Raw genomic sequence first — 12,193 nt, forward strand, 5'->3', positions numbered from 1 at the left:
CATCCTAACCTTACTCTCGCAAGATGAATTTATTTGTGAGTTCACAAAGTCCGGAGAATACATCTTGTACCGCTCCCGCTGATAACCACCGTTCCCGAACCGCTGGTGGTTTGGACCAATCACAGAACGACATTGTGTTTGGGGGCGGGATATGCAACTGGGACGAAACCAGGAAGCCAGCGCCGACGCCGGAGCTAACAAACAAACCCAACATGGACGAATGGACGCTACAATTAATTGTGTTCTCGCAGATTTACTCACCGTTTCCTTGTTGAATGTTGAACAGCGAGAGGCGCTTCGTGCATTTCTAGCTGCTAAGATGTTCGTGCTTTTCCCCTCTTCGACAAGTACGAAGATGAAATTTTCACCCGTGGCCGTGATTGGTTAAAACAAACGTGTAGAATGTCGCATCGTCCAATCACAATCAGCTCGAATTATTGTACAGAACCGCCTTTTCCAGACCAAATTACTGTGGAGAGGTTCCATCGCCAGGTTAACAGCATCCCTAAATAAGAGAATAAAGTTCTCAAAGTATGGTTGTGATTTTTTTTTTTTTTTTAACGAAAATACAGTCAAATGAAATCAAGTCGTAGCAAAATACAGTAACGCAAGCACATTCTTAGACAACAACTGACGCCAACACGCAAAGCGGCTAACAGTTTAGCAAGCTAACAGCTAGCCAACTTTACATTCTCACTCACTGACGTCCATGTGACTCAGCAGGCCAGATCCGCCATTTAAAGGCACACACACATATATATACAATGTCACAGATACTACAGTGTAAAAATCGAGAATGGCGCCTCCAAGTGGACAAAAATACTACCTGCCCCTCACATGCATACATTTTAGTATTAACTATATGCACAAAACTTTAACATATTTCTAAATAGTAAATGTAGAACATTGTAGGCTCTGTATTTATTGTTAAACTATTTATCACTGTCAGTAATACATCAAAAATGAGAAAAAGTATTCATTTACTTTGTACTTTGATTTACAATGTGCGCCCCTTCTTGGGCGCAGAAAATATTAAGTTAGGGGGCACTGTGCTCTTAGTAAATAACAATTTTAGTCTTTTTGGCAAATCAGAGGCAAGGTTAAAAAAAAAAGAAAAAAAAAGTGCTTTTTCAAATGTCGAACCACAAATATTTAAGTTGTGCATCAAGGATGTGGCCTAATGCTCAAACTGCTTTACATAGACGGGTGATGATGACTATCAAGAAGCGAGAAGGAAGACAGCTGGCATCATTGACACATTCATTGAAGTCGACGTTCGCCGCAACGCCACACATTACGTTACCATTATGCTGCATTCATTTCACGTCTGTAACACTCGTTTACACCTCAGCTGTAAAAATAAGTCAATATTCTTCCTGATTAGTTGCTGCATGATGATTTGGCAACGTCTCCGGTTTGATCTATAAATAACTTCATCAAGTCCAAAATCATGGTGCATGACTCTGTGAACACGCCAGTGATGCCGGCTATTGGTTTCCATGACGACTACATTTTTGGGAGCCAAGAACATGTGAAGTTGAAAAAAAAAGACAGAAATGACTCAACGTTTTTGGAAAAAACAAACAAACAAAAAAAACATTACGAAGTATAAAAAGACAAATTTTGTAATGAGGAAGAAAATGCTATTTCACAAAAACGTTGTTTTACAAGAATTTTTTTCACAAATATTTAATCGAAATAATAGAAAAGTTTTAAAAAATGTTATGAAAGTGTCATAATTTTACGAAAATGCAGTTGTAATACAACGAGAAAAGAGGCAATAAAGTTAAACTCACAGCTAATACTGACATTTTTATTAAATAATTTACAAGAAATGATTACAAAAATCTAAGTATTAAAATATTACAAGAAACCATGTAAATGAATGAAACTATAGACTGCATAAACATACTATTTGAAGAAAACCAAACATTTAAAATTAATTAAAAAATCAAGAGTGCTACAAGAATACTCAATATTTAACATGTGGAAAATAATTAATACAATTTTATTAGAATAACGGCTGTATTTTTAAATGTTTAATTACATGAAAACAGTCCAAATTTTATGGGGAAAAAGTCTGAATTTTAAAAGAATTTTAGCAATCCCCCTCTAAAATATAGTATTAGCAGAAAAACATTGACATATAGTGAATTTGAAGTTTTTTTTGTTTTGTTTTGGTTTTTTTTTTAACTCATTTTACAAAAACAATCATAAACATATTGAGACTCAGGGTACAGTAATATTAAAAGAATAATTAAATAATGTAATGTCAAAATATTAGAATAAAGTGTAACATAAGAAGTAATATTAGAATTGTATTCTTATGTGAAAAAGTTGTAGTATAATAGTATTTTACAAGGCAATAGTTCCCCCTCAAACAATTCATGACATTTCCAGACTAAAGTGGAACATGAGCAGTGTAGGAAGTGTTAGCGGCCTGCGGGCAGAAGCGAGCTACCTTCTGCGGCTGCCGTGAAATTAGAAAGTCCTTTCATCATCTTCTGTCCTTTGTGATGCTGTGAGACAGCCCACCTTTGTTGCTGCTTGGCTTTGGCACATTTTGCCTTCCTTGTGAAGTCTCTGAGGCGCGCAAAACACGGCGGCGGCGTGCTCGGGCCGTGACCGGCACATCTCTGCGCCACGTTGTTTCCATCAGCAGAGCCCCATGCCTGAGCTCAGGGGAGCCGACAGGAGGAGATGCAGGAGAGTAGCTGGCTGGGTTTTCATCAGAGAACGCCGCTCTCCCTTCAATTATTCAACGGATCCTGTGAGAGCAGCCAGCACTGCCAGGAACGCATTTGAGCACAAGTCGGGGCTCTCATTCCAGCTGATACGCTTGCTGTGTTACAACCAAGTCAAAAGCTTTGGTTCACTTCAGTGCAGCCTACCTATCTACCTACCTACCTGCTTAGCTAGCTAAGACTTCCTACACATCTATCCACTTACCTAGACCAACCCACCTAACTACCAGCGGACCTACCTACCGACCTACCTACCTAGTTACCTAAATACCTAAAACCTACGTACGTACTTACCTACCTATCTAACCTACCCACCTATGTAATTAATCACCCAATAAGCTAGTCACCATTCTACTTATCCATTAAGTATATAACCCACCTACCTACCTACTTACATACCTACTTAACCCACCCAAAAACCTACCTACCCATCTACTAAGCTAGTTACCAACTTACCCATTCATATCTACCCACTATGCTAGATACCTCCCTACCTACCTAAACTGATTTATCTACATCGCTAACCCTTCCTTCCCATCTGTCAACTATCACCAGCCAACCAACCTACCGTACCTACCTTGTTACCTCCAACCTACCTAAACTGATTTATCTACCTAGCTAACCCTTCCTTCCCGTCTATCAACTATCACCTACCGACCTACCGACCTACCTACCTAAAACTGATTTATCTACCTAGCTAACCCTTCCTTCCTGTCTATCAACTGTCACCATCCAACCAACCAACCTACCTACATACCTTACCTCCAACCTACCTAAACTGATTTATCTACCTAGCTAACCCTTCCTTCCAATCTACTACCTACCTAAACTGATTTATCTACCTAGCTAACCCTTCCTTCCCGTCTATCAACTATCACCAACCAACCAACCTACCTACATACCTTATCTCCAACCTACCTAAACTGATTTATCTACCAAGCTAACCCTTCCTTCCAATCTACTACATACCTACCTCCAACTGACCTAAACTGATTTATCTACCTAGCTAATCCTTCCTTCCCGTCTATCAACTATCACCAACCAATCAACCAACCAACCAACCAACCAACCAACCTTCCTACCTACCTACCTTGTTACCTCCAACCTACCTAAACTGATTTATCTACCTAGCTAACCCTTCCTTCCCGTCTATCAACTATCACCAACCTACCTACATACCTTACCTCCAACTTACCTAAACTGATTTATCTACCTAGCTAATCCTTCCTTCCCGTCTATCAACTATCACCAACCAATAAACCAACCAACCAACCAACCAACCAACCAACCAACCAACCAACCAACCTTCCTACCTACCTACCTTGTTACCTCCAACCTACCTAAACTGATTTATCTACCTAGCTAACCCTTCCTTCCCGTATATCAACTATCACCTACCTACCTACCTACCTTACCTCTCAACTAGTTGAGTACCTACATACTCACCCACACAGTGACTTAGCTACCTAGCGAACTCTTCCTACCTATCCATTTTTCCAGCTACCAATCTACTTAGGCTACCCATCGGTCAACTTAGCTATTCAGCTAACCTTATACCTACCTACCTACCTTCTACATTTGAATTCCATCTGATTTCTAATCCAGAAACAATATTCTTATTAATTCCTGCGCTTTGTGACCCCCCCCCCCCCCCCCCCCCATGTCCCCCCCCCCCATGTGTAACCCTTCAAAGAGAAAAATAGTCCTAATGAGCCAAGAAACTGGAGATCTGGCGCAGGCAACCAGCTCCCGCTGGCCAAAGGGCTCAGCTGTCATTTACATGCTAATAGTGTTATCGGGGAGACCCTGGCATGGTGCATGGTGGTGGAAGAGGGGAGGGGCAATTGGGTATGTTTACGTGAGAGTTGAGGAATGGCGGTTATGCTACAGTACAGCTGGGCGCACACAAACCTGGAAAAGCACAAGCGATGAAAAACACATCTGCTGCTGCTGCTGCTCATCTGGTGCAGCCAGCAGGTCCATGTATACAAGTTTAATCAAACGTGTCCTCTGTGGCACACACGCACACTGCTGAACTGTGTTCGTCACTCTCCTTACCTCTTTGGAGCTTTTCATTTCTATCTGGTTGCTTTTGTGCATTTTAATTGAAGCATTGCTAAATTCCACCTGGTGCATAACAGTAATCACCATCACCATGTTGCGTTTATGAACTGTGAGGAGAAAGTCGGAATTATAACAGACAGTATTTGTGAAAAGAAATCCACATGTTGCATGTCTGTTAAATTCCTGCTCCGATCCCATTGCATAAAAGCCAGACCGGTTTCTTGGTCATGGTTACTGGTTTATCGGCTTGCTTAACTAAACTTACATCCTTCCGAGCGAGCAGACTTGTTGCTGGATTATTGATGTGAATGTCTTTATCACTAGATGAATTTTTGTTTGCGGCTGCGGATGCAGAGACCACACTAATCCATTATTTATACAACTAAAAACTTTAAGTTAAAAATGTAATGAATTGATGGAGTTTAACCATCTCAAAATAATGTTAAAAGAACATCATGAAAGTTTACCAGTTAATATACAAATTAAATTTCAAAAAAGGACCAGATATTTTCTCTAAAACAAAGTATAGAACAAACCAAAAAGAACCATGTATTTCAACTCAAGGTGTCAGTTTATGGAACAATCTAGATTGTAAAACAAAATCATCTCAGTCTAGCTGTATCTTTAAAAACTTGACAAAAGCTCAAATACTGGAAAAATACATATAACAAAAGGACATGCTGCTGAATTATTTGATAGAATTGTTACATTGAAAGCGTCTTCACCGCTCGCTGTCATTTACTTTGTGTTGATTATTTTGTTGTTGTTGATTAGAGGTAGAAAACATAAGTTTCTTTCTGTCCCTTTTCATTTCTCTTTTTTTAAAGGAATGGAATAAATTGAATTATTTTATTATTAGTTTTTTAAGCTTATACAGTCATACAGCTTGCTGTCTTCGTGATTATTTAAATTCCATTGATTTCTTCTGGTTACGATTGTTGAGAAGTCATAATGATGTGAATGAATAAATTATGCTGTTTAGACTGCATTTTCACAATAAAAGGCGTGACGGGAATGTGCAGATTTCCACTTTCCTGCTCTGCAGTTATAGCATGATGTGCTTTTCAGGATATATTTCTCTTCAAGAGCTCTAAACATGAATAGAACACAAAGCTCGCCCCGGGGTGCCGTCATAGCAAACATCTCATAACGCACCAATTCACCTGAATGTTTTTTTTTTCTTTTTTATGGTTGACAGGCAGCAGCATTTTGATTTAGACTGCTTAGGTGCTTGTGTTTTTTCTTATAGTTTCCATCTGCTGGAAGCCATCTGTGCCCAGCTTTCGCTCCTCTATTTTCAGGCAGCACTTTAAAAAGTATCATCACAAAAAGAACAATGCAATATACCGATTTGCAGAATTGCAGTATGAAAGACACGATGCGAACAGTATGAATATAGCAGAGATTTATTGTCAATGTCACATCTGTAATTTGCTTCCCTCTTGTACGTTTTTGTCAAATTGAAGTCATTTGGAAGACACGGGTCTAATAAGTGTTTTTGGGGGTTTTTTCTGTTAAACCTTCAATAGATAGCATAAGTATATTTTCCCTCTGTGGTATGAGTGTGCAAATGATAGAAATGTTTCTTATTACATTTAGCATCCTAATAAATGAGAGCGGACCTTCCACTGCGTCGTGTTACATCTTGAAATCAATAAATACAAGCCACTGGGAAGATTATTATTTTTTTTGCCCCTTTTGGAGGGATTACCCTAGATAATGTCAATAATATACTGCATAGTACTATAATATTTCATTCTACAGAATGTAATTATCACAATATGCCAACACAACCCACAGATAGACAGGTTGGAGGCTAGCTAGCTGGCTAGCTAGCTAGCTAGCAAGAATGTAAACAAATGCAAAGGCTTTGCTATCGCTGTGTATTCGTCATGCTCGTGAGTCAAAACTATGTAACGTAAAATGTAAAAAAAATGGTGAGAGTTTCCAAAGAATAGCTAAACTGAGAAGACAGAGACAATAATATATAAAAAAAAATTGGTATGTGTCATCTGCTAACCTTCAAAATGTCGACTATGTCGATGATGATGACACATTTGTAAGCCTTATGGTTAATGACATCTGGGGAAACAGACTTTTGAAGTGACCAGTCACCCCCACATACCCACACAGTGAGGAAGTCAAAGGCGCATCTAAGGTGGGTAAAAATGTGCCCAAGAATCTTCTCTCCTCTATTTTGGGCCAGACTGTGCAGTGGTGCTGGAAGCTAATGAATATTTGACATGCAGGGATGGCGGCGCTGCACTGCCGGTGGCAACTTGCTGTTTATCCAGCTTATCACACAGTCACTGAATGCTTATCAAGTGCTCTCAGGTGGGCTGATTCCTGCATGCTAATATAATAACAACAACAACAAAAACAATAATAATAATGGTATAGAGTATATATTTTTATTTTTTTTATTTTTTTTTAAATCTACAAAGGTTTTTAACCACTTGTGTAATGTGTTATTTTTTTTTGCTAATTTTGACAAATAAAAACAAAAAGGCGAGAACAATACACACAAATTACAGATTTTAACATTACCTGATTTACTTTTATATATATATAGATATATATAATTTAGGAAAATCCATGCTTTTTAGTGTACAATCTGTAAAATCAAGTAATGCAGTGTAATTAATACAATATTCCCCCCAAATTGTGTCATATTTCTATTCCTTACAAATAATTATGCTGTTAAAATCCCCAAAACAGTTAAAAATATTTGGTGTAATGGGTAGATGACTTTTTCTTTCTTTTTTTTTTTTTTTTAAAAGGGGAGGGTGATTCTCACAGTTTGCATGACCTCAATCATGATAATGGTTGGAACTCCCAGATTTGTTTTGACTTTTTGAGGCATGATACAATTAGTAAAGCATATGCATGTATTTCATGTTTGCTTTAAACTCGCACGACAACACTTTATTATAAAGATGTATTATTTTTTATAATTTTTTACATTTTATTTTTATTTATTAATCATTTTTATTTTATTTTTATTATTTATGTATTTATCATTTATTATAAAGATTTTTTTTGTTTTGAACTTAACATTTAACATTGAACTTTACTTAAACTAGTAAACTAAATTTATCTCTTCAAAACATCCTCCTTGAAGTGTCTCTGTAGTGTAAAGGATTATATATGAAACCTAATGTGCTAAAGTAAAAGTAGTGACCAAAAAACAAACAAACAAAAAAAAACAACATCTGTGACTCACGCTTGGCCAATGAGGAGCAGCCCTTGAAGGTCCATTTCCTGTGCTGCACATCTTCCTGCTCAAGGTGTCTGCCAGCGCAATCACTCTGTGACCATAAAAGTAGCCTTTGATCGCTTGCATACGTTTGAAGATGGAAATTAAAATGAGTTAACACCAAAAAAAAAAAGCGCGGCGCCACAGAATCGCACCGTTCGTCCTCGGGCCTTACTTGAGTTTGCATCATGACGCTTTACCGAACAGGCCCCTCTCATCTCCTCCGTGGTCATCCGCTTCAGCACTTCGACACTGATCAGAGGAGAAAATCAACTTCATTTTCACTCCCCCTGCTCACCAGATGGGAATTCTTTCACTATTTGATGGAGTTTGTATTCCATACAGAGCAGTGACAAATGACGTATAAAAATGCCTCTACATTCGTCCAGAAACGAATTAGCATCACATTCCGGCTTATTCCGCACCGCTGCACTTGCAGAAAACATGGAATCGATTGACACAATGCAGGAGGGCGAAGATAAATGGAGAAAAATCAATGCGGCCTCCGAGTCAAGGTGAGAACGTTCTCACGACATGGCCGACGCGGCAGCTTGGCTGCTCGTTACTCTGACATGCAATGTATTGTGTTTCCTGAATACCCTGAAAATAGACGAAGGGTATCTTCGCGGGTGTCCGCCTTACTGACGTCACCTTGCTTTGGCCTGTTTCAGGCGAGGAACATGTGCGTGTATCATAATGGAAACTCACCGAATCTAAACAATTTAAAATAATGGAGGAAGAGGAGCCAGAAATTGTACTCAAGTAAAAGTGGTCCTATAAGTAATTGAATTGAATTCCGCCACCAGAAATTGTCTTTACATTTATAAAACAACATTAGTCTCACCAGGCTGTGATTCTGTTCTCTGTTGTTTGTACAAAATTTCGCAAAATGTAGTCACTTTGTTTCTCTATATGAAGCTGCAGACGTTGTGTGCAGTCATGTGACTGCAAGACTCCTTTTGATTGGTCAAATATCGCTAGTTCTGTTGGATTGGGGAAACAAGCAATTAATGGCGTTATAAGAATAGTAGTGAGCGGAATGTATTTCAGCGTGGCAGAGTACCGTTTGTTCTTCTCAAAAATACTCGAGTAAAAGTATGTTGCATAAAAACTACTCTGACAAATACAATGTATCCCAGAAAATAAAATGTAAAATTTACTGTTTAAAGCAACACAAGCCTTATTAATCACTTTCCAGTATTGGATTAGGCATTGTGTACAAAGAATAGAAGTACAAATATATTTCGCATCTTATTCCTTTAATAGTTCAAATAATTAGTTTAAACCGATTAAGTGTCCGAATTCGATCGTACAGTGTGGGACGCGATCATTCCTCGTGAGTTCAATGCTGCCACTGGCGGCCATGTCATTCAAGGTGTATTTTACGCAGTGCACGCGATACGTCATGATGATCACGTGACTGTCAAAAATGCCGATACAGTACTCAACGTAAAATTATTCATAAAAAGTGCTATAAAATCATGATTGCTCAACATAAATTGGCAATTTTTTTTCCCAGGGAAGAGTTGAAATTATCTACTTCACAGAATAGCGGTTTAGTTTTTCACAAGTCTCGTGTTCCTTTAAATTCTGTCAACAAAATACAAAATGGAAGTGGGGAAAAAAAAAAAAAGTAGTTTTGGTAGTATTTATTGATAAGAAAATAATATAAGCATATGAACATAAAACTTCATTTAATTGTGATATGGGTAAAAACCCAATATATGAATAGTAGTTTTGCTTGCCCCTTTTATTTTGTCCATCACATTCTGCATGTTAAATGATTTTTTTTTCAGGTAAATATAGACATGCATTTGATGCCAATATTTCAAATGAATAAGGTAGACTTGGCATTTTACCAACTGTCTTTATTTGACTATTACGGAAGGGGTCCACCCTATTCATGTTATATATTGAACTCTAACATCATACGCATCACATAAATGTATTCAGAATCATATTCATCTCTTTAAAATGTGCACCGGTTGATAACTGCACGGCTCCATAGCACAAAGTAACGTCAGTACTAGCCTAGCCTAGCCTAACTTGGCCTGGATGCCGTAACCACAATCCTCACAAAAGGTTTTCGCTCCAAAGCTCAAAAAGCAAACGACAATGTTGAATTCTAATAGAACTTTCTAATGCACGAAGAAAGTCTTCCCCTCTAGTCTCGCTGAGACACATCTTTTTTTTTTTTTTTTTTTTTGGTAGCTTAATGGGAGGTCATAACAAGTCATGTTTTGATTTCAGCCCAAATTGGCAAAGTGGGCGGGTGAAGCGGACTGACTGAAGGTGGTGGTGTGAGTCTTTTTAGGAGAACATCTTCGGTCCTCATTGGCAGGCACAGCGTAGGAATGTGCTTGTGTGTAAAATCCTTGATTGTCGAACACGGACCTCTCTGCCTTGGTGGTTGTTGTTAGTGTGTCAGTCAGTGTCAGGAAAGTGCACACAAATGGCGCTCGCGAGGCTCAGTGTGAGAACTTGGCCAGCTCTGTCCTTACAATATTTTTCAACTTTGTGTGGGTGGGATCATCAAGCCAAAGCTTTGGTCAGAGAGATGAGGAAGGGCACCTGACGGCTTGATGGATGCCAACCTTTGAAATCTGGTTATTCACTTGCAATTTCCTTTGTGAGTATTCGGGCCACACTGAAAAGAAAATACAGCAATGTAAGAATAAAGTTTTTTGTTTTCTTTTTAAGTTAAATTGTTACGACCGTCACATCAAAATTTTACGAGGAATTGGCGGATTGTTCTAAGTATAACACTATACTTTTAATGTGAGATAATTATTAAAAAAAAAAAAAAAAAAGTTTTCTGAAATTTATGTCTTAATTTTACATGGAAGGAAAAAAAAAGTCAATTTTATGAGTACGACAAGAAACAAAAAAGTGTAAAGTAGGTACATAATGTTGAAAATAAAAATCAAGACTTTTTTTCCCCCTGGCAAAAATATTAAAGGAAAATCATACAAATAATATTACTAAAAATTAGGGGTGTTAAAAAAAATCGATTCGGCGATATATCACGATACTACATCGCGCGATTCTCGAATCGATTCAATAATCGGCAGAATCGATTTTTTTATTTTTTTTTTAGGATTCACACCTTGAGCATGGAAGAATGTTATATGAACGGAACATTAAGCCTTAATATTTTATTTTAATGCTGTTTAAACATGAAACAGATTACAACCTCTATAAGACTGAAATTTCAGATAAATAAATAATACATTTTCATATAAATCTTACACTCTACAAGCTTCCTGATTAGTATTTTCTAAATTTGAATGAAAAAAATCGCAACAATCGACTTATAAATTCGTATCGGGATTAATCGGTATCGAATCGAATCGTGACCTGTGAATCGTGATACGAATCGAATCGTCAGGTACTAGGCAATTCACACCCCTACTAAAAATCAACTAGTAAGACAATAAAACTGAAAAATAAAATATGAATGTTACGAAAAAAAGGTAATAATTTTGCTAGAAAAAAAAATGTACAAAAAGAAAGAAAAGTAACTACAGAAATTCCGTGTTACAAGGGAAAAAGTTTTAGTTAAATGTGAATAGTCATACAAGGAAACAATTGTACAGAAAAAGTAATAACTTTATGCAAATGAAATCAGAATATTGCCTGAGATAAATGCTGTAATATTACAATTTTTTTTGCGCACAAATGTCTTTCGTTAAAATTTATGTCATAAGAAAGGTTAGTGTTTCTCAGTTCTATATGAAATACGTGACTAAAATCATACTTGTGAAAGAAAACAATTACACTGAAAATGTTCACAAAAATGTAATATGAAACATTTTGTGAGAAAAAGTCGCCATTTGGAAAAAGTAACTTGAAAAGGTTTCGCTTTGAGAATAAAGTTGAACTTGTACAAGAATCACCTGCGAAAAAAGTAAAATCATTATTTTGCACAGATCAATGTTATACTATTAGTTCTTATTAAAGTGATTTGTACCTTTTTAAAGAAAAAAATTACAAGTAACTTTACTTATACTGTAATAGATGTTAATAAAAGCTTTAGTTTGTAGGATAAATATAAGAGAAAAAGGTCACAGTCTTGTGAGAATGAAGTGGTAATGTTAGAATAAAAATAGGACAAAAAAAAACAAAAACA

At 37.2% G+C, this 12,193-nt stretch overlaps 1 long non-coding RNA gene across 1 annotated transcript; it reads right to left on the minus strand.

Moving 5' to 3' along the window:
* Positions 1-448: 448 nt before the first annotated feature.
* LOC144030254 (uncharacterized) lies at positions 449-9,010 on the minus strand. Its single transcript, XR_013287223.1, has 4 exons — positions 8,909-9,010; positions 8,240-8,316; positions 8,032-8,116; positions 449-505 (listed from the first exon to the last, which is right to left on the minus strand). It is a non-coding gene; the product is annotated as an uncharacterized LOC144030254 (long non-coding RNA).
* Between the last annotated feature and the right edge of the window lie 3,183 nt (positions 9,011-12,193).

Source organism: Festucalex cinctus, chromosome 11 (genome assembly GCF_051991245.1).
Source record: "Festucalex cinctus isolate MCC-2025b chromosome 11, RoL_Fcin_1.0, whole genome shotgun sequence".
NCBI classification, from domain to species: domain Eukaryota; kingdom Metazoa; phylum Chordata; class Actinopteri; order Syngnathiformes; family Syngnathidae; genus Festucalex; species Festucalex cinctus.